Below are 7,514 nucleotides of genomic sequence, written 5' to 3' on the forward strand. Positions count from 1 at the left end.
AGGACTTAGATAACCAGGTAGCATTTCCTTCCGGGGAAGGTGGTTATTAATGCTGCATCGAACTGAAGTGGTTTTTAAGTACTTGTGAATCGGGGGAGACGTTTCCAAACTCCCTTTGCAATTAAAACACATTAAAGAGATAATCCAATTACAGCTGAGTCCCCTTCCGATCTGTAATTTGTAAAGCAAGTGGCATGCCAAAAATTAAAATGATGCACTTTTAGAGGAAGAGGCTAACGTACGTAACAAATGGGTACCCTTTGGGATAAGTGCATATTGACATTAAACCTCATAATGCAGGGGTGTCAAAACTGGGGAACTTTAAGACTGGTAGACTTCAACTGCCAGAATTCCTGAAGTCCACCAGTCTTAAAGTTTGTTTGTTTGTTTGTTTGTTTATTGGATTTATATGCCACCCTTCTCCCAAAAGACTCAGGGCGGCGTACAACATTAAAAAAACCACACATATTACAAAAATTAAAAAGGAAATTAGATAGAGTATCCAAAAACAAACACAATTAATATTAACAAAACATTTAAAAAATTACATTAAAAATAACAATTAAATCAATCATTTATTTTGTTTTGTTCAGGCCAGGCTGACTTGCTGGAAAAGCCAACTTTTTAGGGCGCGTCGGAAGGACCGGAGGTCGGGGATTATACGAAGCTCCGGGGGCAGCTCATTCCAGAGGGAAGGGGCTCCCACAGAGAAGGCTCTCCCCCTGGGGGTCGCTAGCCGACACTGTCTGGCCGAAGGCACCCTGAGGAGGCCGACTCTGTGGGATCGCACTGGACGGTGGGAGACTACCGGTGGCAGTAGGTGATCTCGCAGGTACCCTGGGCCTAAGCCATGGAGCGCTTTAAAGGTCATAATTAGTACCTTGAATCGCACCCGGAAGACAACCGGCAACCAGTGCAGGCCGCCTAAAAGGGGCGCAACATGGGAGCCCCTAGGTACCCCCATGATAACCCGCGCAGCTGCATTCTGGACCAGTTGAAGTCTCCAGGTGTTCTTCAAGGGCAGCCCCATGTAGAGAGCGTTACAGTAGTCCAGGCGAGAAAGGACGAGGGCGTTAGTGACTGTGCACAGGGCATCCCGATTCAGGAAGGGGCGCAACTGACGTACCAGGCGAACCCAGTTCCCCAGTTTGGATACCCCTGTCATAATGTAATATGCAATTAAAATCTTCCTTTGCCAAATGCTCCTAAATGCCAGCCCAAACGTATAGCCACAGTTTTGGAATTTATTCCTGGTTAAGACTCAACTATGGTTAATATTTCCAGCCCAGCAAATGCTTGGAATGTAGGTCTAAACTTTTTTCTCTCTCTCTAATTGATGCTTTGACTTCCTCCTCTCTTCCCTGACAAAAAGCATCCATTCTTATTTATTTGTGGAGCAACTATTTTATTTTGATATGGGGCAGTGATGTTTTTGGGTGCCAAAATAATGCAATATGTTCATGACACCCCCACCTCCGTGCTCCCCTTTCCCCTCGAGCATGTACAGGTAACTCTTCCATGCTCCCCCACCCCTGTACATGCATGCACAACCCCTGTGGCATGTTTTGGGCCTAGTAGCCCTCCCTGCAGGCTCCTGGGAGCAAAAGTGGGCCACAGGGGGCCACGCCACACATGCCACACCTATTTTTGGGGGGGGGGGCGCATGCACAGGTGTCCCTGTGCATGCAAACAGACATTTCTCGCATGCGCCACACTCCCTTACGGCAGGGACCCAAAAATCAGTTGGCTGGCGGGAGGCATGCCAATATGCATGGTGAAGATGAGGTGGGGTGACAGCTCACTTGCCCACAGACAGGGCGCAGAGTGCTACCTGTAGCACATATGCCATAGCTTCGCCATCACAGCTATAAGGGGTTCTGTCACTCTGGCCCTCCCCCCAACCTACGTGATGCTGAAACGTTTCAAGCTGATTCCTTTAAAGTTAAATCTCGATTAGAATCCGAGACACACACTTGCCTTTGGAAGATGTCAACAGGAAGGGGAGAAAAAATGTAGAAGAGCTTTTGACTAATTGCTCAGCAAGAAAGTGATTGTCTCTGGTTGTCAGCTCCCTCATAACATTGGTGTCCTTATATAAGTGCATTCGGCTGATTAATAAACACTCGGGGGTGTATGTTTTCTCATTTTATTAAAAAAAAAACCTGTTTGATTAAAATGTGTACACAAATACGCGGTTTTAATTAAAACAAATTGGAGGCTTTTCTAAGCAGCTCTGAAGAATCTAGAAGCAAGCTCAGAGGCTCCGGGTAAGAGGGGAAGGGACTTGGCATCGTAGACCGAGCTTTATTGCAACCCAGCTGGTGACTTAGAGTGACGATGCCCAAGTGGATTATATGTTAGTGGTGGGACCAGTTGTTGAGGAAAAGAAAAAGGAGTTAGAGACTGCCAGTGGATACTGTTGTGGTTGAGTGGTAGAGTTGGCAGCAGAGTTAGACAGCAAGGAGGTTGGGGAGGAACATGGACCAGTCCTGGAGTGTGGGGAAGGCTCACATTAGGGCACTGCGTCAGAGGCAGAGAAGAGGCCAGGGCCATCTGGGAGTTATGTGCTGTCTCTGGAGCCTCTAGAGTTGGACAGCAGCAAGGCAGAGGAACAGATTCCCCCTGTTCCCAGTGCGTGCATGCACAGAGCTGCCCGAACAGTTAAAACAGAAGGGACAACTCAGGAATAAGGTTTGGAGGTGATTAGCCCATTCCATCGGACATAAAGGATGAGCAAAGGCACATGAGCCATTGCAGGAAGCAACTTGGTTCATGCTGGTCAGTTTACCTTCTGAAAATATGTTTGGACTCTTTGCTGAATGTGGCCTTGCCAAGCTAATTGCCAATTAAGTCTTTGGCAGGATTTTTAAGGAAGATAAAGGTGGGTGTTTATCAGACTTATCCCGAAGGACTTTGGCAGCCTACTGTAGGACTCTTTCCAACTATTTGGGACTCATTACTGGCTGTGAATGAACAGCCTTTGAAATAAAAAGAGGGTTTTTAGCCTTAATCGCATGTGTTTTACTGTATCAGGAAGCCTAAGTCAGAACAGATATGGTGTTATATGCCCAGTCTTCTTGAAACATGAGATGGATGGCAAATGTGGTGAGGACGAGGAATGGGAGGAGGAGGAAGAGAAGAAAGAGGAGGAGGAGGTGGTGGAGGAGGAGATGCAACTCTCATTGTTGAGCACAAAACTGACTATTATTGTCTAATAACTCTGCATTTTTTTTCAGGTAGACATTTCTTCTTTGAAAGAAGGACCTTCATATCTCTTGATGCTCTTGGCTAAATAAGATGGGACTCCATTCAGTAGTTCTGCAATGTGCTCCCCAATCTAGCTTGGGATGCGCCACTAGCCATCCTTCATAGTCTCTTCAAGATGTCCAATGGAAGGGAATCAAATCTGCAAGATGGCACGCATGGTATCTTGATCAAAGCCACCTCTCTTTCATCCAAACACCTACTTTTCTTCCTTCTTGCCATGTTTGATTCCATCAAGTGTAGCAGAACCTCTGCTCAGGAGGCAACCCCATGTTTGAGACCCAAGGGCTACTGTGGGCCAGGATGAGCTTCTGGCCTTCACTCCAGCTCCTGCCGGGGACATGGGAGGAGCCCCCAACTGTGTCCTCCAATGGACCATGGTGCAATCATGCAATCCTTTCAATCCAGAAGCAGCTTGGTGCTTCAGACATGAGTGCGAAGCAATTTAAATTGTATTTTATTTTACTCTTATTTCTTATTAAAGTGCATTTTGGCACATCCTTCTCCCCATGCTTGTGCCATTTTCTCTTAGGAGAGAAGGGGGGCGGCAAATATCCTTCCCATTTCTGACAAAACATTTTTGGAAATTTTGTAGAAGGTATGTCAGGTTTCCATTTGTTTGCACTTCCTCTTTATAATGTGGAAGCCAGAGCTATTCCTCAATCTTAGAATAAACTTTATTGGAAGAATAAGTTTATACCATGTGTGCCTCCTTCTCTCTCTCTCTCCCTCTCTCTCTCTCTCTCTCTCTCTCTCTCCCTCTCCCTCTCCCTCTCCCTCTCCCTCACCCTACCTACCTCCCTCTCTCCCTCTCTCCCTCTCTTCTTTATTGAAAGCAAAACCTCTCTAGGAATGGAAAACCTGTATCTTAAACCCAACAGAAAGCTGGCTTGGATCCCCTTGGTGCTCATCACGCTTTCACCACAGCTTTCTCTTTGCCCAAACAGATGGAAGCTGATTTTGCATGATTTGAATTTCATAAATTGGGATTGCCAGGAGCTGCTTTCCAAGGGTTACATAAATTTTGCTGGATCCAATTACTGAATTCCAGGGACAATTAGAGTTCCTGTAAGGTTGAAGAGGACAAATAGATTGGAGACCAAACTGGCACAGAACCATCTGGATAGACTTGGAGAAAGAAAAAAGAAAAAAAAGGACAACAATGATTTCAAGCTAAAAGTTTGTTTTTTGTTCTTACTGACTTACTTATAACTTACTTATTTTAGTATCGTGTTCAGTGATATCCAAAAGTGTTGATGTTAGAGAAAGGAATATTGGAAGTTATTAAATCCAGAAGTTTGGGCTTTTATTCATTCTCTCTCTCTCTCTCTCTCTCTCTCTCTCTCTCTCTCTCCCTCTCCCTCGCCCTCTCCCTCTCCCTCTCCCTCCCTCCCCACACACAAATACCCTGTTTTCTTGAAAACAAGACATCCCCGGATAATAAACCCAATCAGACTTTTGAGCACATGTGCTAAAATAAGCCCACCCCAAAAAATAAGCCCTCCCCAAAAATATTGCTTTATAGCAGCATCCAGGAGGTGACCACCTTCGCCGCCTCCTGCACTTCAAAAATAATGAGACCTCCCCAAAAATAAGGCCAAGCACTTTTTTCGGGAGTCAAAAGAAAAATAAGACCCTGTCTTATTTTCGGGGAAACAAGGTACATTTTAGTTGAATGAAATTTGAGAACTTGATGTTGTCGTTTGTTCCCAGGGAATGCCTCTTTCCATTAAGAATCCAATGGAGAGGAACCGATGATAAAGATTTGGGTTTTGTTTAATTTTGTTTTAAAGAGGGGGGTGGGAGTGGAACAATCTAATTATGATGGACAAATCAATTCAGGCATCTCCTTTGGGTTATCCTACGCTTCTTCGGATTATACACTCACCTAAGGAGAGCCTACAGGAAGGGTAGACACATCAGTTGAGTCAGTTTCTCAGTCACAATGCTCACAAATATTCTAAGGGTAGTAACATTTTCAGAGGCTGATGCCATTAGTTTATGCTCAACATTCCACCCCTCCCCCCATGAGACAGTGATGCAAATATTTCCAGATTATCAAATCTTGTACAATTTGCAGAAGCCCATCCCAAGATCTAATGCACTGGTGATATTACCTGCAGTAGTTTGGGTAATGAAATATCTGCAAGAAAGAACCAAGCTCAGAAAGTACCAAGGACTCCTTCATTTCAACCCTGAGCTACAAATATTAACAGCCATGGTGGCGTAGTGGTTTGAATATGGTATTGCAGGCTAATTCTGCCTACAACCAGGAGTTCAAGCTTGCCTAACTTAAGGTGGACTCAACCTTACATCATTCCCAGGTCACTAAAATGAGGACCCAGATTGTTGTGGGCAAGATGTTGACTCTGTAAACCACTTAGAGAGTTCTGTAAAGCACTGTTAAGTAGTATATAAGTCTGAGCGCTATTGCTACTGGTGTTATGTATAAACTCTTTCCTACAAGTTAAACATTGTGTGCAGATAGCAATAGCAATAGCAGTTAGACTTATATGCCGCTTCACAAGGGCTTTCAGCCCTCTCTAAGCAGTTTACAGAGTCATCATATTGCCCCCAACAACAACCCGGGTCCTTATTTTACCCACCTCGGAAGGATGGAAGGCTGAGTCAACCCTGAGCCAGTGAGATTTGAACAGCCGAACTGCAGAACTGCAGTCAGCTGAAGTAGCCTGCAGTGCTGCATTTAACCACTGCCCCACCTCGGCTCTTTGACTTTGCCTTTTTATAAAAACGAATGTGTGAATGAGTAAATAATAGAGAACTATTCTATTCTCACTACACATTAGTCTGTGTGCAGCTAAATCCACCTATCCTCCAATAAAACAGACCATGTGCGTAGATCTGGATGGTTTATTGAAAGAACAGGATATGGTGAAACTGGGGAAAATAGGGATACATACAATAAGGACCAAATACAAGATAGGCGGTACTGAGTTACTGCTGAACATAACAATTAATAAATACAAGCAATCTAAATCTCACCACTGATGCTGTGTGTGTGGGATGTGGGCTTGTTCTTGGATGACCATGTGCCACAAATGAAGATGGATTCTTTGTGCTTCTGCCTTCTCCAAATGCTAAAGGAAATGGAGTCTGGCTTCCCAGCATGCACTTGGTTTCAGAGTGCGGGCTAATGGGTAAAATTGGGTGGGTCAGCTTCCAACAATATACTTGGTATTTTGTCTTTCCAGTCACTAGATGGCACTAAAGCAGAACAACAGCATATAAAGATGTATGTCAAGGCATATTTGTCCCTCCAGCTACTAGATGGGGCTAGAGAGCAACAACGGTATATATGCTGGTTATATGCTGGGGCATGACAAGTACAAATAGAGAGCCGAGGTGGTGCAGTGGTTAAATGCAGTACTGCAGGCTACTTTAGCTGACTGCCAGTTCGGCAGTTCGGCGGTTCAAATCTCACCGGCTCAGGGTTGACTCAGCCTTCCATCCTTCCGAGGTGGGTAAAATGAGGACCCGGATTGTTGTTGGGGGCGATATGCTGACTTTGTAAACCGCTTAGAGAGGGCTGAAAGCCCTATGAAGCGGTATATAAGTCTAACTGCTATTGCTATTGCTACAGATGAGAAAATCGTCTTACTAACATCCTATGCCTTACTGTTGCTTCAGGCCACATCTCTTTTTGTTAAACACATGTTGCAAACTTCTGTTCTATGCTACCATTTGACTATCTGAAGCAATGGCCCCACGTTTTGAAATCCCTTTTGAGATATAATCAGAGGAGGAGGAGGAGGAGGAGGAGGAAAGTGCATGTACATCTAAAATTAATTCGGCCAAGCAATAGATTGAGATCATTTCCCCAGTTGTTCCATTTGAGACACTTCAGGAAAACTAGGATAAATACACTTCTCAACTATTGGGTGACCTTGGATAATTTATTCAATTTACCTTGGAGCTACAAATCCATTAGTGTAGTTGTATGAGCATTTTGCTGAAGTTTTCAGGCGTAGACAGTTTAATCCACGTGCAGAAAAATTGTACTTTATATACACTAAGGGCTTAAATTAGTGTAAAGTAACTGGATTGTTTTCAGTGGAGAATGGGCACAATTTCAAGAAAAGATCATCTCTATTGCAGCTATTAGTCTTTAATCAGACAAGGACAGCTTGTTATTTTCCTATAGAGGTGTTGTGTATGTGTGTGTGTGTGTGTGTGTGTGTGTTCCAGCATAACTCTGGAACGCCTCAAGCAATTTCAACCAAACTTGGTAC

This window comes from Thamnophis elegans, chromosome 11 (assembly GCF_009769535.1).
Source record: "Thamnophis elegans isolate rThaEle1 chromosome 11, rThaEle1.pri, whole genome shotgun sequence".
Lineage (NCBI taxonomy): Eukaryota > Metazoa > Chordata > Lepidosauria > Squamata > Colubridae > Thamnophis > Thamnophis elegans.